General features: G+C 35.2%; 1 protein-coding gene across 3 annotated transcripts in view; it reads left to right on the top strand.

The window, feature by feature from the left end:
• Dach2 (dachshund family transcription factor 2) overlaps window positions 1-26894 on the top strand; it is a 564773-nt gene that overhangs the window by 1238 nt on the left and 536641 nt on the right. The window lies entirely within an intron of this gene.

The following is a 26894-nucleotide window of genomic DNA, read 5'->3' as shown; positions in this document are numbered from 1 at the left end:
GTGTTGTTGTTAGAGTTGTTGTTGTTGTTGTTGTTGTTGTTGTGTGTGTGTGTGTGTGTGTGTGTGAGAGAGAGAGAGAGAGAGAGAGAGAGAGAGAGAACGAACATAAGTGCGTGTAAGGAGGAGTGTACATGCCTGCTGCGCAAAGCTCCCTGATGCACGGTACAGGAAAGTAGGTTTGAATCTTCTATCTTAAAAACAACGACGACCGGTGCTGCTTTCCTGGGATCGTCCCTTTTGGGCTGTCTGCAGAAGGTGATAGGGGGCATGAAATGCCGGGCTGGGCTGGGACTGGAGGGTTGGTATGGAAGTTAGCAGTTTTTGTAGAGAGATGGTTTGAGCTCTTCTCCCTAGGTAAACAGTGGAACGGATCCCATTTCTCTAAAGAGGATTATTTAGCTGATAATGACTACCTTCCCTGGTTCACATCATAGGTTAGAAACACATTAGGGAGTAAGTGTACATGTGCATATCAGAAACACACTGTGTTCAATGCTTTGAATACAAGGAAAAGAAATAACATTCAAGAATATTTGACTTTTAAAATATCCATGAATTAATCTTGCTAGTGTTCACTCCATCTCCAGTCTTCTGTTAATACCTATTAGAAAAGTACAAATGTGTTACCTGCGATTGGTATACAAATGGAGAAATCATCATCTGAGCCAAGGATTTTGTTGTGGAACAGCACTACTATTTATTATCTTGCAGAGAACTTCTGCTTAAGTACACTGTTTCACAAAGCAACTTTAAATAATGAACTAAAACAAAAGCTGTAACTCAGTTGCCACATCTGTTGTAAAATGCAAATTGCTATGTTTAGTTGAACAATCCTGCCAAGTTGGAGACAAACTGTTGCTTACTGCTACAGTAAGATAATGCTACAGAACTTACAAAAGAACATTTCCTTATTCTTTCAAGTGTTCTTCTGTGTTCAAGCAATTGAACAGACACTTGTTCCTATGAGAACTTGTACCTGATTCATATTTAGGGCTTACAAACCTCGTTTATTAGATCAGCTTTTCTTAAGGAAGACAGATGACCTTAAAACACAAAGGATAACAGCCTCATTCAATAAAGCAAGCAATTATGGGTGGAAAGGGTAGAAGAAAATTTTATTTTGATCACAAAACATTTTACTAATGACACAAACTCGATTCTTTCCTAGGGATGGAGGCCTGTCTCATTTATTTGTTATTATTCAAATATACTCACCCCTAAATAATTGCACACAGGGAAATCTATCCTCTTAGGAACTTTCTCTTTCCTCTCTCCTTCCTCCTCCTCTCTTCCTTCTCTAGCCCTCTTCCTCACCTCCCTATTCTCCTTTCTTCCCCTCCCCCCTCAAAATTTCTCATTCAAAGAGTGATCAATTCTTACACATAGGAAACATTTCCTCCTGAATAATTAATTTATACATGAGAAAAATCTATGTTTACCTTAAAAGTACACACATTAACATTTCATTGTGACTTTTTATACCTTCCTCTGTAAATAGAAACTTTATTTTTAGTTAGAGGAGCTTACCAAACTGAAAAAAAAAAGATAAATTATTCTGCATTCAAAGGCAGATGCACCTCTTCTACTTTTGGACTCTGCTACAATATATTTAGAGGTTATTTTAAATCTGATTAAGAGAAAATTCTTATCAGTATTTACATAGCTAACTTTTTTGCTTGAGTTAGTTTGTATATTTACATGTTTGTAGGTCAAAGAAACATTGAATATGGAGGAAGAAGTATTTGTAAAATGATGCATGTACCTTCTATTGTACTTTTTCTTCATGGGTCTTTTATTACACATGTTTTCTACAATATATTACAAGTATTTCAATATATAGTGGTAAAAAATATGAAATTTATTAGATTGTAGGGATACAATCCATAAATGAAGATGAGAGGAACTACTAGAAAGAAACATACATGGCAAATTTAGATGGGAAACCACTGATAATCTCTGAAAATTTTAACTAATAGTAATATAAATAGGGTAACATTTTCAGATACCCTCATTGACATGATAAAATGATAGAATATGATAATGTTTAAACAAGATGCTTCATGGCTTTGGTAACATTATTTCTAGAAATATGTGTAAAAATGATTCAATTTTATATTGTCAAATAAAAGTTACAAGTAGCATTTAGATCAACATTATTTCTATGGCTTTAAAAGCCTTTAAAAAAGACTTTCAAAGTCTGCTAAAAGGAAAATGAGACGTGTAAAGAGGATAAAGGTCCAACATAGACAATGGAAGGGAGATGATACATTACACCAGTGAGAGATATGAGATGCAGGAAAAGAGCAGAATGTTGCCACCAGAAGGAAGAAAAGGTGCAGGAAAAGATCCTGGAGAGATGCCCAAAGAGGATGGATGATGTTAATACTGGAGACCTGGAGAAACAAGGTTGGCCTTCAGGACTGATGACTTCTTGCTGCTTCTAGCTAAAGGTGAGGGGGAGGAAAGTAGAACCCAAAAAGTACATGTTCAGTTAAGTAGAAAATTTCACAGGCTATTCTTATTTGAAAGAAGAGCTTCATCTTCATCTCTTGATTGTCCTAATACATTCATGAGTAAAAAAACTATTTGTAATGGTGTTATTGATAATTTTCTTGCATAATCTCTTCTCAACTTCTATGTCAAATATGTGGGAGAGACTACCTGTTCTGTCTGACAGGGTGTGTTTTAAATTTAGAATGTTTTTAGTGCTCTCCTTGAGTGTACAAATGTACCATTTCTAAATTGCTCTTCTTCAGAACTTGATTTGGTTCAGTGCACATTTTTATTAATGTGCATGAAGAAAAGTGAATGAGTAAAATTTTTCTATGATTACTTTGTGATCATACAAAAGTCACACTAAGATCTCTACCAATGCCTTTTATTTTAGTTAATTTTAGTTTTTATTTTAGTTAATTACTGAAATATTTAAAGTTGTCTTCTCAGAAAAGAAGCTGGAAAATAATATATGCTTCAACTGCTAAAGAACAGTACAACTAAAACTCTTGACAACTCAGTGTACTATTAGGTAAGTCAAGTTTTCCATTACTGCACTTTTAAAGGGCTATGAAATATTTTCCTTTCATGCCCTTTACCCTAAAAAATACTATAGGGAATTATTTAGATAATTAAAAATGATGAAAAGACACAAAACCAAATGAGAATTATGTCTTTGTTTTTGTAAGCACTATCATGTTGGTTTAATTTCTTGAACAAGAAAACTTGTAATTTATATTCTCACCCTTTATGCATTGAGATGTGTTTATTAAGTTCTCTTAAGTTTATTAGTGGCAAAATACTAAATCAAAATTGGTTTCTATTAAATAGGAAAATCAACCACACTTTAGTAGTATCTCTTTCTATGTACCTGTCTGCATAAAAGTAACTGTCAGGTTGCATGATCAGCATTTGATTTTGTTTGAGGAGCAACTGATTAAATGTTATTCAGTCACTTAAATGCAGTTGAATAGATGCTTGATTAAGTACATATATGATTAGGAAACATTTTAATAATTATTTAGAGATATGACTCAACATAAAACAAATGAAATTCAGTTTAAAAATTAAATTCAAAATGTTTCAGTTATTTTGACAGAATAGAAACATGATGTGCTTTGATAGAAAACAACTTATGCAAATTATAATAACATTAAAATATTTTAAAATTACTTTTAAATTCTAGAAGTATGATTATTGTCAGCAGTGGATAAGTTTCGCTTTGTATTAACACTTGATGAATATTGTATGTTTCATGAGCCATACAGTGTATATACTTTACTCTGAAAACTGACATTTTGCTTTCGCAGTAAAGTTAAATATCATAAAATCTTAAATAACTTATAACACTTTACTGGGCTAATACTTTGTATTATTTATATTTTCAGAAATGGTAAAAAGGTTCTAGAAGTGAATCTGAGCAGTAAATTCAGATATTTTATTCCACAGGGATAGTCACATTGTCTGCTAAAAGCAGTCACATAGTCAACAATGCTGTGTTTTTATTTGATGATTGAGGTCAGGATTATATTGAAAGCAATGGAGGCATATGCCAATGTACTGAACTTTCATGTGTACATTAATTTGATATATGTACTTCTATATTAGCAATGATTTTGCATTTATGTAAATACTTTAGCTAGCATTCATATTGCTTCAAACACTCATTTATGTATACTACATTAAAAATGATCATGACATTATAGAATACATCTCTGGATTTTTATGTATAATAAATATTTATCTTAATATTGTATAAGAATGATAAAGAATTAGGCTGTATTTGTCTTTAAATATAAATGCTTTATGTGATCTCACTTTTAGAGGTTATCAAATAAGAATGATTTGTCTGTTTTTAAATAAACTTATTCTCTGTCTTAATGAAATACATAATCATTTTCAAGATGCTTCACACAAACAAAATTGTGAGAAGCCCAATCACAACCACAATATATTATATTCTGACATTGGGATCCCAGTGGCATTTTACCTTGTGTGTGTAAGATATACATTATATTTTAGTATACTCACTCTGTACATTTCAAATTTGTATCAAACTAAGTTTATTGATCCAAAATTAAAAAAAAATGTTTTTAAGGAAAGACATCAAACCTTTCCCCCAAAGCAAAACAATTAGGTATTAATGATATTCTTGTTGCATATTCAAAAGGTCTTTGGTAGCGTTTTTTTCTTCCCTTTTTTCCCTTTCACCATCTCGACCTGCAGAACTCTTCATGTCACTTCAGATCACATAATTCTCCAAAGATAAAACAACATTTAAACACATTTGCTTTGGAAGGGAAATTGAGCATTTGCACCCAATAAGCCTGATTGTGGAACTGCATGCAAATTGTGTTTTGATTTATCTCTTTTACACTTTTTTTCCATTTGAATTGATCTTGCATTAATTTCACCAAGCGGTTCTGTGAGGCTGCAGATGTTGCCCTGTGTTTAATAAATCAATGAGACAGATCTGAATGAATCACTTCAGATGGATTCTCTGCTCGGTTTGATGTCTAGATGTTATTCTTAGCTTGTTATCATGACAGATGCATTAATGTTCCCATACACTGCCAGCAATGTCAAAGAGATTGAAGCTTTTAAAGTGGCGGCATCCCTTTTTTCATTTTCTGCTAGAACAACTAAATTTATTTTACTTAGAAATCAGGAAAAATAGCACAGGAAGCATAAGATGTTTTCATGAGAAAGACTTGTACTATTCACGCTATATTGTTAACTCTTCCGAAATGGTGGAAATCAATGTATTTATTATATATCTAAATATAGTGTAGCTGCTGAATAGTGCCTCCACGTTAATATTTAATCACAGTAGGAAAAATGAGAATTAGTGATATGTGATTGGGACACATTGCATGTGTCACTATAAATAGAATAATGCTGCACCCAAATTGATTACAGAACGGTGTTAGTTTTAAAATCCCTACTAATAAGCTTTTTTGTTGGCCTAATATGGCTGCAATATACCCTTACCCAAGGATTTGGAACTCAGTGATAGCTTAGTCATTGTGTATGTAATATTTCATCAATTTGTGATACTGGATATCTTAGAAAATTAATTTAGTATGTGTACTCTCAGTATTGTAAAAACAAACATGCAGGAACCATAAGTGTTACCATTATACTTTAATTTCTTAGACTACAAAAGAGCATATAACCCTAAAAGGAACTTGGATATCAGTCTACTGAAATGTACTTACCTGCATTAAGTAGCATAACTATCGTACTTCATTTCTTTAAAAATTTTTTTAATGTGAAAGTGATATACAGAATGTTTACACTTATATAAGTCAGGTAATGAGTACATTTCCATTTGAACAGTGTCAACCCTTCTCTCATTCTCTCTCTCATACTTCATTTCATTTAATCCATTGCTTCAATCCATCTTATTTGAGAAAGAAACAATGCTGATAATTGAACCAGAACATTTATTTAATATTGTAGGTGATACAATTAAATTAATAATATCCAATATTTAAAAATGCAAAATTTTAAAAGAAGAGTCAATTTCTTTGTTCAACTTTCTGAAGAATATACACACATTAAAAAAATCAGCCTTTAAGACTAGGATGATAGCTCAGTTGATAGAATACTTGCCTAGTGTATATAAAGCTGTGTGTTTGATCCTTATCAGAATTCACACACACACACACACACACACACACACACACACACAAAATCAACTTTGAAAATAGAACTTCTTTATAGGCTTTTACAGTATTCCTTAGCCATAATTTTATTGCTGCTTTTATTAGAATAAGACTAGAAACATTGTTAGATCTTGATATTTAGATCTCACATTCTTCAGGAAAAATTTTATCTTCATTGTTAGGATAACTTAAAGCTTAGGATATATGTTCTTCCCTATTACAGAGTTCAAAGAGAAGTTTACTATGAACTTCAGTAAAGTATTGAGCATTAGTTAAATTCCTTTTTCAAATTTGGTTTAAGATACACATGTCTTGATGATGTGATCTCACCTCATCCTTCTTTACTGCTGTATACATGATAATTGGTGAAATTCTGAAACTGAGTTTGTGAATATTAAGATATAATACAAATTTTTGTGCAAAGTAGAATATAACACAAAGAGAAAATTGTTATCTTTATCAGTTCCCATCCTGATCACATGAAAAAAAGAACTGATTTCATTACATAAAACAAACCTTTGAATTTATAGTAGTTTTGGGGGAATTAGTTTGAACTCCAGTAATGTGATGAATTTCATTAAGACTGATACTGTATATATATTATGCATCTAATTCACATTTGCTGAATGAAGACAGTACAACCCATCACACACAGACACACTCATTCGTTTAATCAGAATTCTTTGCAGCAATGGCTGTTTTTTTTAAAATCAGTTATATAAGAAATAGTTATATACACTATTCAGTTATTAGAAAGATACAATCCCAAATTTGTAACCCCGGTGTAAAACCATTTATAATATAATAAACCTTTCACAAAAACACATGTAAAGATATAAAAATTTAATATGTTAGACTAGAATGCTTTAAAGAAATATAGCGTATAGAAAGTATGACTTCTTGTTATTTCATTTCAGTGAAAACACAGAGGGAGATGATTATGAATAGGCAAGAATTAACAAATAAAGCCTAATAGCATAAAATGATTCTCAGTGATTTCAATTTATACTGCTTGATATCAGCAGTAATGCTTGTGGCAGTTTACTTGCTTTCAAACAGTATGCGCTTATTTATCCAAAGGGACTTGATAAGATGATAGTTTTTCCTCTCTTGTTTCTAGAGTTTATGAATAGAAACAAATGCATATTAAGAAAAATGATTTAATGTTTTCCTGAATAATCTGAAGACTCAAATCAAAAGTTCAAACTCAAATTTGCATGGAATATTCTCCCTAACATCCAATTAAAGAAATAATTTAGTTCTTTCAGGTGTAATTAATTTTCAAGAGTAAAATTTTCTTTCATCTAGGACCCCTGAGGTTGAAACTACTCATGTCTATGTTCTATTTTGACCCAATATAATTACTTGGTTTATTAGAGCAAATTGTAGCAAAACCTTTGTATTTGCTCTACTGGAAAAAATATACAGCACAGGAAAGTTAAAAAAATAATGAACCACAATATTTTTTATTGCTATAAAACTTTTTACTTTTGTACAAGTTGACTGGTTAATAGTATATAATGTAGTGTGTATGTTAAGGTATAAAGCATTCAGTTGCAATCATCCAATGATCCTATTGGTTTTCTGGCAACTACTAGCTGCTGACTGCATTTGGGCTACTTTTAGTCTATCCGCTATTTATGTGATGGGTTAAAAAGAAAAAAAAAGTAATATTGATCTGTCTCTGGATTAAAATTTGAAATGGGCAACAGCCTGAACACAAAAGGCTTTTTTTTATGATTTCTCAGCTTGCCATTGATCTCCTAGTTTTATTGCATTCATTATTTATTAAAAGAATTTGCAAGCTAAACATAACGTTAAGCTAGTTTGCACACAGGGACCGCACTTAGGAAATTGAATGGAAATTGCATTAGAGATGAACATCTGTGCTATTTTTCCACTTATGTGTTTATGGGTTTGTATAAAAGGTGTATTGGATTAACAGTTATAACCATTATAGCTTATAGCAATATGTTAGATTCTGAGCTTTTAGTTGTTTTGGAAGAAGTGTGTCTTTAACATTTTTCTAAGATGCATAGTACTGTTGTCACAAACAGTTATTTGAGCACATTATTTTTGCTATTACTCTACTGTTAATGCATTAGTTACATTATCAGTGGTGTGGGACTCCATTGCACTAAAATTTAAAACATTTTAGAACCATAATTATCATATAGGATTGTGTTATCTCAATAGGTTTTGGCAGTAGGGTACTTAGGTTCAGTTGACACAGTACCTGTTTTAAGAACTGTGAGTTAAATGCCATGTTAAAATCCACTACATTCACAGAATCTAGATTAAAAACTTTATTATGACAATTCATAAAATTTTTTGTAGATGTATATTAGGGGTTCATCCTTCTGAAAGTGTACTTAATGTAGAAATACTGAAGATCTCTGCTGTACAACATAACATGATAGTGGGCTTACCTTATGATATGGTTCCTCTCTGGAGTTCAAGGGGAATTTAATTATATGAACTCTAAGTGTCAACACCTGCAAATTTTCTTGAAAACATACCCTAGACCTCATTGACTACCATTTTTGCTGTATTGTTTTCAGTCAGTAGACACCTGGAAAAATCATTTCTATTTATTCAAATTTATTTTTTTGTGTGTTGTGGGGCTTGAACTCAGGGCCTGGGTGCTGTCCCTGAGCAATTTTGCTCAAGGGTCATGTTCTACCATTTTGAGCCACAGGGTAACTTCTGGTTTTCTGGTGGTTAATTGGAGACAAGAGTGTCATGAATGTTTTTGCCTTGGTTGTTTTTGAACCTCAGTCCTCAGATCTCAGCCTCTTGAATAGCTAGATTACAGGCATGAGCCACAGAGGAGGAGGGGGACTCAATTTAAAGAAAATTAAAAAATCTTAAGAATCATTTTATCTCACAATTGATTACATAGGTTATGATGGCATCTGTGTGTTTGCATGTGTGTGTGTGTGTGTGTGTGTGTGTGTGTGTGTGCGTGTGTGCATGTACACTGTGTGTGTGTGCCCAACCACTCTAAAGGGTACTCTGTGGTTTAGACAGTGGTCTATGTGCTGGGAACAGAGTAAATGAAACAATTGATAATTGCATGGACTTACATTATGCAGTCATTCTATCTTTAGCTGGAGCATATCAACCACAATACTTCTTCATTATATTTAGTAAATTTTTGAATCACACAGGCTTTGCTGTATTATCAAAAATCCTTAAATTTCATTTCCCTCGTGTGTTCCATTAGTCCACACTAGAATCTTTGTTTAGATTTATGCTAGAGTAGTTTAGCTAAGACAGTAAGAGTTATTTAACATGAAATTGTTGGTCTTAAAAATATTAAGTTAACTAGAGGCTGGTGGCTGAAGCCTGTAATTCTAGCTACTTAGAAGGCTGGGGAGGATTGATATTTCAAGCTAACCCCCAGCAGGAAAATCAGGGATACTCTTATTTCCAATTAAACACAAAAAGCTGGAAGTTGAGCTGTGGCTCAAGTGGTAGAGCACTAGCTTTGAGCACAAAAGCTCAGGGCAGTTCCTGGGCCCAGAGTTCAAGCCAAAAATTTGATATAAAAAATAAAAAGCTTACTTTCATTTATGTTAAGATTTTAAAGTAGTTAGATGTCCAGTCTTCTGGTATCATTTGTTTCATATGTGGTCTTTTACAGTATTATATTTCAAAAACTGAAACAGATGTGAAAGGGTTATTTGTTTTTGTTCATTCAGAATATATTGGCCCTTAAATGCATTATATTTAAATGTAACCAACTTTGGAAAACAAATTTATTCACAGATATAAAATTCTACATTTGATAGTAAGTTGGCTGCTTTGAAAGTAGTCTGTAATCTGCTAAATTTCTAAATTTGTTTTGCAGAAAAATTTATGATTACCCTTTAGGGTTTTATTTGAGGAAGACAAAAGGGGAGTTCATTCGTAGAAAAAAATATTACACAGTAGATTTTATGCATAGTATACAAACTTTTTGCCTCAATTTATAAGCCAATTAGATCACTAAGTTTCAACATATATCATATAACTGTAATATAAAATAATTTTCTATTCACTTATGTCAACTAATATTTAATTACAGCTTACTATATTCAAGGCTACTTGTGAAGAAGAAAGTAGTGTCTTAGGAATTATCTGCATTTTTAGTGTCTCCTGCCCAGATAACCTAAGAGTTTTATGGGCTGCATCGTTAATTATCAGCCTACAGTTTAAGAAGGAACAACTGATGGGTATAAACAGTTCAAAATATAGATTTTGGCTGGGCATTAGTGGCTCATGCTTGTAATTGTAGCTACTCAGTATGCTGAGATCTGAGGATCACAGTTCAAAGCCAGCCCAGGCAGGAAAGTCCATGAGACTCTAATTAATCACCTGAAAACTGGAAGTGGCACTATGGCTCAAAGTAGTAGAGCACAAACCTTGGGCAAAAAATGCTCAGGGACAGCATCCTGAGTTCAAATCCCACCACTGATAAAAAAATTGCAGTGCATTATAAAGTGTTCTTAGAATACACAAATGTTTAAATATATCCTGTATATCCCAATATTAAAATTTGCCTACATTTTATTAACATTCACTGGTCAGGAGAGATGATCAACTAGAAACATGTGAATAGAATATGAAATGAAATTATTCACGTAAAATGTTAGTAGCGAGAAAAGCAAAAAGGCATATACAATCCACATGCCATGGGTAATGACTGCACTGGATTATGTATGTTATTGATTACTTGGTATATTTTGTTAAATATATTAGTTCTGGAAGGATGTATGGTCTTAATGGATACAGAAGTACTCATTATAGGTTCTTAACAGATCAAAACCTGGAAAACTGCATGAGGCCAGTTGTGGACTTTCATTTTCCTGTGCTGAGAATCCCTAAATTGTCATCTCTGAAAGTTAAATAGATACTTGTCTATATTTGTTAGGACTCATGGCTTTTGGGTTAAAACAAGCTCCCTAGTTAACTCTAAATGAGATTTTTATGAAGGATTTCTATTCTGTGAAGGGAATAATAAATCGTTTTTCAGCTTGAAATTCAGAAAAGAAACATGATCGCAATGGAGGTGATGTTTTGACAAGAGCAGTTTATTTTGATGATGAACATGTATTGAACATGGAGACCTCTGAAGAGGATGGGAAACATATTTTAGAGCTTTATTGGTATATGTCCATTTGCTAGAGCCACACTCTTATGTTTACAATTGATTTGAATTGGTCCCTGTCAAGGATGAACAGATTTTTCTATTTTAGGGACATGGTCTTTTTTTTGGAGTTTGTGATGTTCCATAAACCCCATTCTGTCAGTCTAGGGCATTTATTCTTGTACTTTACTTCCATTGAATTGAATGACTACTCTGTTGTTCACTCAATTTGGCGTGTGTGTGTGTGTGTGTGTGTGCGCGTGTGTGGATGCGCACGCGCGGGGTTGTTTTGTTTCCAAGAAGCTTTCAGTTTTTTAAAAATGTAAATATAATAAAAGAAACTGTTCTTGTTACCTATTCTATACTGGTGAAACATATCAAAGTGTCTGTTACATATGAATCTATGTTTTATAAAAAGAGGAACAATGGGAGCTGTACAATTTGTTTCTGTGTAACTTTTATAGTTTCTCGATTTTAAAGGCTGGAGGAATATATTTAGGGTTAGTATTAATACAGTTCTATTTCAGTATGGATAAAAGAATGAAACTAAGAGAATAGTAGAGAAAATTTGTTAAAAAACTATTTCTCCTAGAAATAAAGAATGGACCATCTATTAGGTAATAGGTGGTAGAAAGTAATGTACTGATAAAGGCTTTTCCACACAGTTCTAGAATAAATGTTTCTCTTTTCTGGTGTGTGTGTGTGTGTGTGTGTGTGTGTGCGCACGCGCGCATGTGCACACACGCGCACACCTGTGTGTATGATCAAACCCAGCATCTTGTTTATACTGTTCATAATCTCTAATACTGAGCCCACACCTCCATCCCTTTTAATATCTCTCTCTCCCTCCTTTCATCCCCCTCCCCCTCTCCTCTTCTCTCCCTACCCCCCCTCTCTTTCTCCCTCCCTCCCTCACAGATCCTGGGGCTTGAACTCAGGGTCTGGGTGCAGTTCCTGAGCTTTCTTGCTCAAGGTTAGTGCTCTACCACATGTGCCACAGCTCACAGCTTCACTTCTGGCTTTTTCGTGGTGCTTAATTGGAGATAAAGAGTCCCACAGATTTTCTTGTCTGGGCTGGCTTTAAACCCTGATCCTCAGATCTCAGCCTCCTGAGTAGCTAGGATTACAGGCTTGAGCCAGCATCCTCCTCCTCTGAATCTCTTTTAATTGGCATTTTATTCTAGTGGTCAGCTTTAAAAGATTCATAGAGAGAAGCATAAAAATATTAATTGTGAATGTAAATGAAAATATAATGATAAAATGTGGAAACATTCCATTATAGGACAATTTGTGCATGTCATTAAAATAATATTTCCTTAATAGTCTTAAGAACATTGCTTGTAATTTTATACAGAGTAAACTGACATATCTTTTTTTTTTTTTTTGGATCCCGTCCTGGGGCCTGAACTCTGGGCCTGGGCACTGTCCCTCAGCTCTTCAGGTAACAGTTAGCGCTCTACCACTTGAGACACAGCGCCCCTTCCGGCTTTTTTATTTTTGCTTATGTGGTGCTGAGGAATCGAACCCAGGGCCTCACACTTGCAAGGCAAGTGCTCTATCACTGAACCACCTTCCCAGCCCCTGACATATCTTTTTAAAATTTCCTTACTATTACTCATTTGTTAGCTTGATTCTACTTTTCCCATTCATTTTTGGGACACATGTTGAGTTTTTTTTTTGTTTTTTTTTGGAAAAGGGTTAAGTTTTGCCTTTGGGTATCTGTGTGAAGTTTTTAATGTATTTAATAGTAAGTAAGTTTGCACTTTAGGGAGTAATTTGAACCACTGCATTGGCGATCATTTAACAGACATTAAAATTTGAATTAAGGAATGCCAAAGTGGCATTTTTGTCATTTTTGGATTTAATAAGTACAATAAAGTTTAAGTACATATAGCATGTCTGTACTCTGAAAATATTTGAAAGCTGAAAATTACTAACAAGGTGTAATAGTTAAAGTTTTACATGTATATACTGGTTTATAGTTTATATAGTGCCTTCACATAGGCTGACATTTATTTATTTATTTATTTATTGGCTGGTCATAGGCCTTGAATTCTGGACCTGGGTGCTGTCCCTGAGCTCTTCAGCTCAAGGCTAGCCTCTAGCACTTGAGCCACAGCGCCACTTCTGGCTTTTTCTGTGTATATGGTACTGAAGAATCAAACCTGGAGTTTCATGCATGCTAGGCAAGCATTCTACCACTAGGCCACATTCCCAGCCCCCAGGCTGACATATTTAATCCTTAGAAGAGAGTGCTTTTATAATTTAGTGGTGAAATTTCTGAATGCTTTACAAACAGATGGCTGATCACTTTACAACAGGACTTTATCACAGGAGAATGGATAAGGGGTTCTCAGAGCTTCCCAGTTTCCACACAAAATCACCTGTCCTTCAGGTATATGTGTGAAAAGGTTTTCAAGGTGTCTTATATAAAGGAGAGTCTTACAAGGCCTAATTTTTAGCAAATGTTTATTTTAACAGAACAGGTTAAAGGAGGGAGAAAGAGAACCATTTCCTGCTCCTAACACAGGAAATGGAAGTGGGAGATTCAAAGTGCTAACATATCTGCTTGCCTTTGTTCTTTCTGAGCTGGGAGTTACCCAATACAGAGGTCTAGGTAATGTTTTTGATAGCCCAGGAGAGTGTTACCTAATATTCTAAAATATGGAGGTATTTCTGGGCCCACTGTAACAGAGGGACAATTGGTGAGCTTTAAGGCTTCCTTTTATCTGGTAACCTTGCTTGCTATCTATCTCTAGCCAGTCAAGGAGAGTTGCCAAGTTTTTACCATAACAAAGGAGAGGGCAGCTCTAGAGAGCTCTGTTTTTGAATTCCCTACTCTTGGATGTTAGCATTTAAATGGAGGGAACTGGTAATTGCTTTGGTAGTTGCTAGGTTTTAATTTTTTAGGCCAGAGCTTTATATATTTGTTAAAAATTATATTATTCCCTTGTCTCCTCACTTATCCATCCTGTCATCATAATTCTGGGGATATCATTTAGTATTACTTAGACTTTTATCACTCAGTGCTAATTCAGCATCACCCATGGTTATAAATGGGGCCTGCAATTCTTCTGAAGAATAATAGTATCATAGCTGCAAAGCTGCTGTCCTTCCTTCGTTCCTTCCTGCTTTCCTTCCCTTCCATTCTTCCTCTCCCCTCTCCCTTTTGAAAGTTCACAGGAAAGGAAACCTGCCCCATGGTTCAGGCAGAAAAGAGTTTATTGGGAGTGGGGGTGGGAGAGCAAGCTGCCGGTCTGCAAGAGATGGAGGCACATGCACACAGAGAGGAAGGAAAAAGAGAAAAACAGGATGGGACTCCTGTTGAACCTGATCATATAGGCAAGGGTGGGAGGTGGGACCACAGTGTACGTGGAAGTGATCTCAGAGCCTGGGGAAGTTGTCATTATGGGAGGGAAGTATAACCAGGAAAGTTCAGGATATGACCTAAGCTGATGAGGAAGTGTAGGGTCTGGGCTCCTGATTCACAGTCAGGTGATTGATGGTCTGGTGATTACTGGTTTCAGGCAGGTGAAGAGGAAAGGGGGGGGGGGATGGTATTCTCCGGGGCAGACCTAACACCTTCCTTTTTTTTTTTTTGGCCAGTACTGGGGCTTGAACTCAGGGCCTTGGTACTAGTTCCTGAACTTCTTTTTGCTCAAGAGTAACTCTACCACTTGAGCCACAGTGCCACACCACTTCAGCCTTTTCTGTTTGTGTGGTACTGAGGAATTGAACCCAGGGTTTCATGCATGCTAGGCAAATACTCTACCACATTCCCAGCCTCTTTTTTCTTTTTTTCTCTTTTTTGCTTCTTTTGCTCAAGGCTAGCACTCTGCCATTTGAGCCACAGCATCACTTCTGGGTGTTTTGGAGTAGTTTATTGTTTTATTTTTTATATTTAAATTATTTTTTGGAGTAGTTTATTGTTGATAAGAGTTTCATGGAGTTTCCTGCCTTGGTTGGCTTTGAACCATGATCCTTAGATCTGAGATTCCTTAGTAGCTAGGATTACGGGCTTGAGGCACCAGCACCTGTTTTGTTTTGTGTTGTTTGTTTGTTTTGTCTTTTTCCTTTTTCTGTTGGTTCTGGGCATTGAACTGGACCTAGCAAGGTAGTTAGAAAGAGATCATAATGGTACCTTTAATGAATGTTCACAAAGAGGCACCATTCTTAGATGGGGAAAAGATCAATGCCTCTGTGTTAATAATGGGGATTGAGGCTCTCCAGAATATGTGTTTGGAGTTTCAAGAAAGGTGTTCTTTCTGGTTATTCTAGTAGAAATAGGTAATCATTTGGGAGTGAAGGCTGGAAAGAAGATGTTGAAAGATGTTAGAAAAGAGGGTTTGAATGTTGTATGGGAATACGATTGTGAAATAGAAGCCACGTTTTGAGAGGTCTTTATTATGAAGCCAGCGACTATAGGTGGACACATTTCCCCAGAAAACTTGCAGCCTCAAATACACTTAACACTATTATAAAATTGGGCCATGAGGATAGTAAATCAAAGAAAGAACAGAAAAACAATAACAACAAACCATATCAACTCTAATGGAGCTGAAGAGGGATGTCATGGTGACCAGAGACAGGAGACACAAAGCATGGCACAAAATGGCGGCTGAGCTAGTCATGGGTCTAAATAAGATCATGGTCTGGGGCAGTGTCACAGGGAGCTGAAGAGTTCAAAGAGTTCATGGCACAGAACAGGAAGGTCCAGTAACCTAGTCCAAGTCCCTACCCCTGCCTTTAGGAATTCAGTCATCTCCATCACCTAGGGGTGGGACTCCACCTTCATCCACTAAGAAGACAAGACAGAGCCAGTTAGACCAAGTGTCCTTATTTCTTGAGGAGGAGAAATTGGAATGACATCTGGGTAAGTAAGAACAAACTATTAAAAGGAATTTATTATGATGGCCAGCAACAGTAAATGTCCATTGAGTTTTGTGGTTAATAAATTCAAAATAGTGTGGTTGTATGTTTTTAAATTTTACCATGTAGTAGATTAGCAATGGTGCAAAGTGGGAAAATCATTAGATTTAACAAGAATTGTGTTTTTGCTAAGTAGCAGTAACAAAGTGAGATGGGCAAGAAAGTTGAGGCTTTCTGAAAAAAAACCAACAACAAAACCCTGGGTTATAATGACTAAAACTGCATTTAGAACTCTATAGATAGAAAGAGAATGTCAAGGAAGTGAATTGGTTCAATTAATTTAGGGTTCAATGAATTGGAAGTTACAAAAGAAAGGAAAAGAACTTTTTGAGCTATGAAGAGTGGACTACAAACTGGTCATAGAGGAAGAGGCAGCAAATTAACAATATGCAAATGTATATCCTGCATTGTAGTAACTAAGTTTAGGGTATGTCCATAGGCTTGGGTGGGTGAAGTGAAGAGGATAAGACTTTTTAGAATAGAGGAAGAAACTGAAACACCACAGTGTCTTATTTATGTGTCTTACCTATGTACACAGTTCTTTTTTTTTAATGGTCAGCCATGGGGCTTGAACTCAGGGCCTAGGCTCTTTCTTTGAGCTTTTGTATTCAAGGATATCACTCTACCACTTTGAGCAACAGCTCCACTTCTGGTTTTCTGGTGATTAATTGGAGACAAGAGTCTCAGGGACTTTCTTGCCCAGGTTGGCTTTGAACTGCAATCCTCAGATCTCAGCCTCCTGAGTAGCTAAGATTACAGGCTTGAGCCCCTAGTACCTGTCTTAAAAGTTTTAAGGGTTAGTAAATTGGATTTAACATTTTGTGCTGCATATAACAGTGCTACCAGAGTTTGTTTTAAGGCACTTGTAACTTGGTTTCTTTTAAAAAAATATTTTTATTAGCCAAGAGCTGGTATATCCCAAACTTTTATGCCAGGGCTAGCCTTGAATTAAAATCTCCTGATCTGTGTTTTCCAAGTAGCTAGGATTATAGTCTTGAGCCACCATACCCAGCTGAAAATGTTTTACAGGTAATTAATCCTCATGAATTGTGATTCACAGGTTTGAATATTTGTACAGACCCTGGCTTGGCACTAACATGCTGTGCTTTAGCTAAGCTGTCTTTGGAGAATATGGTGAAAAAAAATGAACATTTTCTAATTAATTGGAATATTTGCTTAACTTCAAGTAGTTTTAACATTGTATCACAATGGGAAATATGCTTAATTTTGTTATAGATTGACTTAATATCAGGAATATTATTGGTCTCATGGTGTGTGATTGTTGATATTGTTAGTATATCACATATTAATGAAGAGTAGATAAGGTTCCTACTTTCACTTTAGCACATTACAATTATTTTAATTTTAATTTTTTGCCTGTCTTGGGGCTTGAACTCAGGGCCTGGGAACTGTACCTGAGCTTCTTTTGCACAAAGCTAGTGTTCTTAACACTTCAAACATAAAGCTTCCTCTGCCTTTTTCTGAGTAGTTTGTTGGAGATAAGAGTCTTATGTACTGTCCTTCCTGGGCTGGCCTTGAAGGGTGATACTGGGATCTCAGCCTCTTGAGTAGTTAGGATTACAAGCATGGCTCACTGGCACCCAGCCATTTAAAATTTTAATCAAATAGTACAAATCTGTTTGACATAGTGCAGAACTAGAAAACAGTCATAGTTCTTTGCATATAGATGGCTCAAAGTGCATTCAAAGTGATAATGAAATCAATATATACATATAAATGCATATGTATGCATGAATGTATGCATATGCATATACATATACACTTACTGTTTTCTGATTCATACATTAACCTCACATGGAAGCTACTTGCCCTAGTCACCACTTCTCACACCTTTTCTTTGACTTCTCTTGGGATTTCTGTGACCTTGGTGATGTAAAGATGAAGAAATAAACTTTAAATCAGGTTCTCATGTGAAATCATTCTGGAGCAAATCTAAGAATTTAGTTATCTCAATCTTAATTCCTGGCTAATTACCTACAAAACGATTTTGCTCTGGTGAGGCTTGCCCAGTCAGTCACCTGGCATCTTAATAGAGTAGTTGGGAAATAGGATTTGGTCAGCATTTGCAAACTCCCATTAGATCCTGCCACTGATTCTGAGTGAGTTTTAATTTCTGCAGCTGGAGAGTAACAAGGGAAGCCAGATGTAGTAACATCTGCTATTAAGACTCTAGTTTAGTTGGGGAAAAAGGCAATTTTATTGTCACAATTTGATTTTAGATCTACTGGGTTGACTTAAAAATCTTATTTCCCCTATTTATACAGCAATGAAAAGAGTCATATGCATGCACTAATCACTGGGTTATCTCAATCAGGATAGGGTGTCCAGTGTGTCTTAGAAAGACTGTTTTTAGCTCAATGATCCTAATCTCTATTACACAAAGGCAAAGTAAAAAAACAAGTGATTACTCATCCTGCCTGATATTTCAAATCTGATGAATATTTTATTCAAGCATGAATTATTGGCAACTTTGTTCAAACTGAATGGAAGTGTAGTGATGTAATGTAAACTGCCTGAGAAACTGATAGCAGAAAATGATGAGGATGAGATTCCTTTCTAAGAATAATTGCTCTGATTAAAGTCTTGCTGAAGCAGCTACCCTTAAACATCTAGGTGAAGTCTTACCTATGTAGACTTCCTTCACATCCAGTCAGCTCTTACTTCTCTGTACATTTATCTATAAACAACTATTCTTTTGAGGGTGGGGAATACACATTTTAAAGTTTTTAAGATTTTATGTTGTTTTTTATTCTCAAACTAGCTTAGAAGTTCCCCAGCTTATGAAATGTGTCATTTTATCACTCACAATGCCCAGCAGAACATGGATGTAAGTACTCAAAATGTTTTCACTTTGCCGATTTGATAGTGTAACTATGATTTATTATAACAAATGTATTTATATTTAGTTTGGGAAATGTTCATATGTTAAAGAAATTTATTGCTGTACTTTAGGCATATATTATTATAACAGATTGATAGCTCCTCTGGAAAAAAGAAGTCTAGGAAATGACTATTCTGTCTTAGATACAGTTTTGTCCTGATTCCAGCACATTCTAGAAGTAGCGCCATCTCAGCCTTATTTTATTTTTATCATCTAAAAACTGGGGTAATGTTAGTCACATGACTCATGCAGTAGTTAAGATTGAGATTGTGTACATAAAGAGCTTAGCTCATAAAAATAATTCTGTAAAAGCTCGCTCTAAGCATTACTGAAAGTAGTGTTTACTCTGATAAATGCATACATATGCACATAGATACACACAGAACATACAGAAAGAACAAATTTCCAAACAGAGTGAAATTTTTGCATGCAGGACTGAATGAACTTGATGACTGAGTGACACTGGCTACACCTCATTTTCTAAGACATTCTTCTGCGTTGACTTTCTATGTTGATATGGCAGCTGGTAGGCCATTTATTACAAGTTCTATTTTGGTGGAAAATTCAGCCTTGTGTGTCATTTAGAGTTTGTGACACATGTACCCTCCCAAGGCTTAATGAGTTGTCTGCAGATGGGCTGTTATTTATTACAGTCATGTAGAATAAAATTGATTGTCTTCTAAAATTAATTTTTCATTTGCCTCCAGCCTTGCTTTAATAGAGGACACACAGTTGCCTGTTTGCAGAAATACTGTTTAATCACATTAATATCTCAGCCCCCCAGGCTGAAGAAGATAATTGTACAAACGAACAGCAAAATCTGTATCTTTAACTTCTTTTTATGATTAAATTATGCAAATGACTCATCTTCTGCCCTTCCAAGCACTAATCATCTAATTAGGAATGATGTGTTAAAGGGATGTCTTTGAATCAGGAGAGGGACAAATGCAGGAAGCATAAAATGGGAGCTGACAATGAAACCACTCAAGGTACAGTAATATGTAGTGGAAGAATCTATGTATTTGGTATAAAAAGAAATGGGAAGACCATATATTATCAGTAGACCTGATGCGTCATCTATTGGCAGGAAATATCATTTCCTATCTCTAGTGACATATTTTTGAAGAAGCAATAATTCATAGTAAGGCAAATATTCTGCTGGATGTATTTTTGAACCCTTGAGGAAATTAGAATTGTGTGTGTGTGTGTGTGTGTGTGTGTGTGTGTGTGTGTCTGTGTATTGGTCCTGGGGCTTGAACTCAGGGCCTGGGTGCTATCCCTGAGCTTGAGTCACAGCTCTTGTTTGGTTATTTGGAGATAAGTGTCACGTGAACTTTCCTGCCCAGGCTGGCTTTGAATGGCCATCCTCAGATCTTAGCCTTCTGAGTAGCTAGGATTACAGTATGACCCACCTATGCCCTTTGGAAACTAGATTTTTAATATATCACTGAATGATGAGTTGGTTTGCTCTTTTAATCCAGGCAGGACAGTCTATACCAAATGATCACACCTCTGTCTTGATTGTGAATACATGCTAAGATATTCAGACTATTCTTAACCAAAGCAGTCCCCTTTTCTCCCAAAAAAGTTAGTCAGCACATGAAAATTTACAACATAGTCTTCTTACTGGAGAACTCAGTATTCAATTACAAACAACTTTCCAAACATATCTGTAAAAAATTTTTACCTTGATCCTGTACTTTTACCACCACATGATTGTAAAGACTTCTTAACATGGTAGTTAATTAGTTGTGTAAATAATTATTCCATAGATAGCAGTCCCTATTATCAGTAACATTTTATTGTCTCCCTGAGCTTTTTGCTCAAGGATAGCTCCCTACAACTTAAGCTATAGCTCCACTTGCAGAATTTTGGTAGTTAAGTGAGGATGAATTTTGTGGACATTTTTTTGCTAGGCCTGGCTTTGAACCGACATTCTCAGATCTCAGCCTCCTGGGTAACTAGGTTTACAGATGGGACCCACTGATTCCCAGTAACTCAGTAACTTTTATTAATAGTTCATGGGTACAATAATAATTTTAACATACAATATTTTAATGTCAATCTTTGTACATACATGTGGTTTTTACAAATTGTAAAATCATGATAAATTGTCATATAACTAAAATTGTTTCTGTAGGTGTTTTAGACCTTCCTTAAAATCTTCCTTACAGGGCTGAGAAGGTGGCTCAATGGTAGAGTGCTTGCCTTACATGCATGAGGTTCTGGGTTCGATTCCTCAGCACCACATAAGCAAAAAAGAAAAAAAAGCCAGAAGTGGCGCTGTGGCTCAAGTGGTAGAGTGCTAGCCTTGAGCTGAAGAGCTGAGGGACAGCGCCCAGGCCCAGAGTTCAGGCCCCATGACTGGACCCCCAAAAAAATAACAAAAATAAAAAAAAATCTTCCTTACAGATACATTTGTGGGAGTCAGAAATCACCAGGTTTATGTCCTTTCAATAATGTCTTTCATATATTAGAATTTCATGTCTTAACATTTTTACAGTCAGTCCCTGGCCAATTGATTCAGATAATGTATACTATTCCAAATATTTCAAAACAGAATCTCAAGAAATATTTTCTTTTCTTTCTATTTTTCTTTCTTTCTTTCTTTCCCTCCTTCCTTCCTCCCTCCCTTCCTCCCTCCCTTCCTTCCTTCCTGCCTCCCTTCCTCCCTCCCTTCCTTCCTTCCTCCCTCCCTTCCTCCCTTCCTTCCTTCCTCCCTCCCTCCCTCCCTTCCTTCCTTCCTTCCTTCCTCCCTCCCTCCCTCCTTCCCTCTCTCTTTCTCTCTCTCTTTCTTCCCTTTCTTTCTTTCTTTCTTTGTTTCTTTCTTTCTTTCTCTCTCTCTCTTTCTTTCTTTCTCTCTTTCTCTTTTTCTTTCTTTCCTGATACTAGGACTTGAACCTAAGGCCTGTTTCTTGCCATTTAGCTATTATTCTCAAAGCTAGTGTTCTAAAGCTTGAGCCACAGCTCCACTTGCAGATTTTGTGTGTGTATAAAATAATGGGGTTTAAACTCAGAGTTTTTTGCTTAAAGCTAGCATTATATCACAGTTCCACTTCTGGCTTTTTTTGGGGAGGTAGTTTATTGTAGATAATCTCATGGGCTGCCCTGGCTAGGTTCAAAACACAATCCTCAGATCTCATCTTCCTCTGAGTAGCTAGGATTACAGGCATGAGCCACTGGCACTTAGAAAGAAATGTTTTCAAAATGAAACCCGAAGAAGATTTTGTGGATTGGACTAGAGATCCATGTCATCAAGCTCCCAATATCATTGTTGTCATTCTGTGGCCATTGCTAGTTTACCTTATTCTCCTTCATTGCTAGCTGCAGTCCCAAAGAGACCCACTGATTGCTATCAGCTAGTATTTTCTATTGTAGTGTGACATGTTCTTACTGCATCATGACTTCTGAATATAGACATTTCTTTTGCATCACTACTTGTTAATTATAGAAGACACTACAGTTATTTGCTTTTACTGGAATAATGCTTAGGTTATTGATTTGGACTATTAAAACAAATGAGTCTAGCCTACTTGACTTTCCAGGGTGGATTTCTTTGAACTTTGTTCTGGACATTTGATACATGTATTCCTATAGAATACAGCCTTTTGTAGATTTTTACAGCGAAAACACTGCTTTCAGGACTGTACAAAGTCTAAAAAGGACCACGTTAGCCTGTGGAAGTGAAGGCTAGGTCCTTTAGAACTTTTAAATTACTATTTTTTCTTTTTCATTGAAGATCATTAGCAAAGTGGTGTATTCGATACACTAAAAAAAGGAATACCCCAAGAATGGACTCAGTCTCTGTTAATACGTTCTTTAATTTATGAGATTGAGTTAATTCTCAGAGTTTTTACTGTGGTTTTCCAGTAAGTCTAAGTAAACTAAGCAGATATTCCTTTGGCTTTAAAGAAGCCAAAGAGGAGTGGTTTTATTTGGGAATAGTAGTAATTGATTTTATAATCCCTGGCTTCCAATAGTTTTCCACAACATGTCTTTTGTATCTGAAAATAGAACAATGATATTCAAACTCATTTTTATTGTCTTATTATAGAAAAATAAATACTTTTACTATTTGCACAAATGATTTAAAAATATCTACTTTAGTTGGCAGGACACGTTTGTAGATCTCCTTGATTTGACCATTCTCCCAAGTACTACCCATACTGCATCAACCCTTAAAACACCTCTGCAAAATACCAGGGTGATGAAAAACATTACAAAACACAATATGGAATTTATGAGTGTTATCAAGAGAATTGGAAGATAATTTAAATCTAACATGATAATATTTTTCTTTATTTAAAGACTAACATAAGGGGTGCATAAAATAAGCTATTTATCATATAGAATTTTAGGCAACTTCTACCCAAGAAGCCTATATTTTCCAAGAACTAAAAAAAGTCAGTTGTTGCATTATAGCCAGAATTATTATTACACTTTTTAACAATTTTAAACTACACTGCTGGGCATTTAATAGAATTCAGGAGGACTCAGGAATAGGAAGCATGGGAGATTAAACTTCTGCTATCTTGTCTTCGTTTTTTGTAATTGGAAATGGTGAGTGATCTGAAAAACCTGTAATTACCATGCCTATATGACAATGTGGTATATGTCAAAACTTAGTAAATGATAGGGGAAAAATATCCATCTCTGATAAACTCTACCTGTAGGGACAATTTTCTTAGTTTCTTAGGATGTAGGGAAGCAAAGTCCATAGCGTTTCTCAATGCTCCCCTCATTCCTGTGATCTGCACCCCCCCCCCCGCTTATGGATGGACCAACCCTTTATTTATTCTGTGTTGTGATAATGAATCTTAATGAAACAGGATAAGGTCTAACCCCAGGCTTTAATCTCTAGGTAATTAGTTCAAAAGGCAGAGTCAGGGGAAAAAGATGCATTTTACTTTGGTAAAACTGCCTCCTTCCTTACCTAATATATGGCTTGACTTTCTGTTGTGCTCAGTTTTCTAGAATCTTGACCTTAGTTGAGACCATTTTACTGGTAGTAATTAATTCCTTTTTTTTTGCAGGCACCTTTGAAGATCATTCATTTTCCCAATCTAATAAACTACCTAAACTGATGTTTATTAAATACAGAGTATTACATAACCTTCTTTCATACATGTTCTATGGATGGTGATTACTAAATAAATATTACATAGGCTTCTAACCCATTACATTCTTTAGTTAAAAATCTGAGCCATTAAACAGAATCCATTACCATGTAGTGTATTTATACTTATCATATGCATAGGTTTTATAATGAAATTAGAATCTGTACATTAAAGTTTCTAGAAAAAAGAAGTCTACCATACTTTATATGTTTAAAGTTGTAGTAATGATTTTCATATATTGATCATTGTCTATGAGGCAGACTTTCTGTCATTACCCAGTTTAATCCTCACAACTACACTTTATAAATTAGTGATCTCTTACAATGGAGAGAACCAGATCTAAGAGAAATTAGGTAGATGACTTAATTTTCTGACACAAAATGTATGCTCATCTGTATACATCTAAATCACACTAACCAACCTAAGACAGTAACTAAACTATGTAAATTAAAGCATTATTGGCTCAAGCTTGAGAACAGGATATTTGGGATAAGAACATCAAATTACAATTAATAATTTAGGGCTGGTAATATAGAGCTTGTCTTGAACACAGGTATAAGTGAATGTATTCCAGGAGGTTATAGTAATTGTCATTTTTTCAAATCTATCAGCATTCTGATTATAAAATGAGATAATGATTATCATCATGCATAATGAATATCTATTTATTTTGGTGAGTCACTTATTCATTAGACTTATCAATAAAAGCTCCTAAAATGAAGAATATATTTCAGGGGGAAATAGAATTAGTGAACCTCCCATTGTTCTTTGTCTCTTGCTTCTAAATGATAAAATGGTGTTTTGAAGACAGGTAGTAACAATCCTCTAAAAAATAATTCAGACTGTTGAATGTTAAGTAGGATGTTTATAGGGAGCTATAAACTGGGAAAAAAAAGTCTTACATCTCTGCAGCACAGGATTTAATTATGCAATGTGCTGTGACTTCAAGGAGAATGAGAGACCAGGTTTCATATAATATTGCAAGAGAGGCATATTGGGAAAAGGAGTATTGAGAATCCATCCAAATTGGCAACCAGACCCCAGGCAAAGGTATTGAATGTCAAAATTGAATGAACATTTTTCTAATGATAGAACTGGTCTAAATTTTCTCCATATATATGTATAGATCATTAAAATCTGTACTATATACTATATATAGTAAAAATACATTATAGGTATATTATGTATATAGAGTATGTCATATTTTATATGCTTAAATTATGGTAGTGGTTTTCACTTATTGATCATTGTCTATCACACAAACAATATTTGAGACTTCCCATCATGACCCAGTTTAATTCTCACAACTGCAGTACATAAGTTAGTATGAGAAAACTAAAGATTTACACCCCCCCACACACACTTTAATGAAACTGTGGTCAAATTAGACCTAGTATCTATCTTATATGCAGATGGAGGAGCTTCATCTCAGAAGGTTTATGTCTCATGAAAGCAAAAGTGACAATGGTGGAACAGAAAAGGGAGTTTACATACATACTGGGACTCACACCTTGCATATTGTTTCCTAAACTGTCATCTCACTGCTTGTAACTCAATTTATTCAGGGATCTTGAAGTTGCTTAACAGTAGTTAATGATGTATTGCAGTTATACAGGATGGCAATAAAATTTCATGAGCAGTACTTCTCAGTAGAGTGTGATGCTCAGCTGGATATTGCATAAAATTGGTCAGAGGTACCAGCTACTTGGGTATTATAAATGATAGCAGTAGAAGAATATTTCACCAAAACTTTAGGAACAACCTAAATGCTATCAGAGTACATAGGAAAGGTTTAGGTACACTCCTTAGCAGATCTTATAAGGAAACAACCACAATATGTTTCAGGTGATACAGAATTCTTTTTCAGTTACTAAGATAGCTTACTATCTTATTTTAGATGCATTTTTAGAAAAATACATTTATGAAACTTCCAATATGAAACAATGAAAACACCAGGATGCATCTAAGATTCAGAGAAAAGCTGAAACCTTAGAATGCAGATTATCAATATTGTTAGAAGAAAGATGTTAATAAGGTTTGAGGGAAGATGTTACAAGAGTAAAGGAAATGAAGTAATTGAGCCCTAGATTTGAGTTATTCTGTTATACTATGTAATAGTTTGCACATACCTATTGGCCTTATATTCTAGGGAATGCAAATTAGGAACACTATGCCAGTACTGAAAGGGATTATTTTCTTGATTAGGTAACAGTTAACTCAAAGACAGTGAGCTTATAACATTTCTGATATATTTTAGGTAATTTTATCCATGTAATTGATAACCAACCTGAAAGGGATACATATTACAACTCCACGTGTGCCAACCTCTGCCAAAGGTGTAACTGGTGTGAGTCCCCTGTTATTCTTCTGGTTCCCAGTATAATTGCTATAAATCAAGATCTCAGGGAAAATAAGGAAGATGGTGATTGAAACACAGCATGAGCTAGTAGTTGGGAAAGGTTGTATTGGTTTCTTCTTTCTGTTTTTGGTTTTCAGATGGTTGTCTCATTATGTTGAACTGGTGGCCTCAAACTCCTGGGCTCAAGTGATCATCATGCCTCAGACTTCCAAATAGCTAGAATTTCTACTTTTCAATAATTCTTTTCCTATAATAACAAATGTGCACCATCATGCCTAGTTTCACACTGGCCTCT

The sequence above is a fragment of the Dipodomys ordii genome, unplaced genomic scaffold (genome assembly GCF_000151885.1).
Source record: "Dipodomys ordii isolate 6190 unplaced genomic scaffold, Dord_2.0 Scaffold80, whole genome shotgun sequence".
Lineage (NCBI taxonomy): Eukaryota > Metazoa > Chordata > Mammalia > Rodentia > Heteromyidae > Dipodomys > Dipodomys ordii.
Note: the sequence above shows the minus strand (reverse complement) of the source record. Positions and strands in the feature narration are given on the sequence as shown.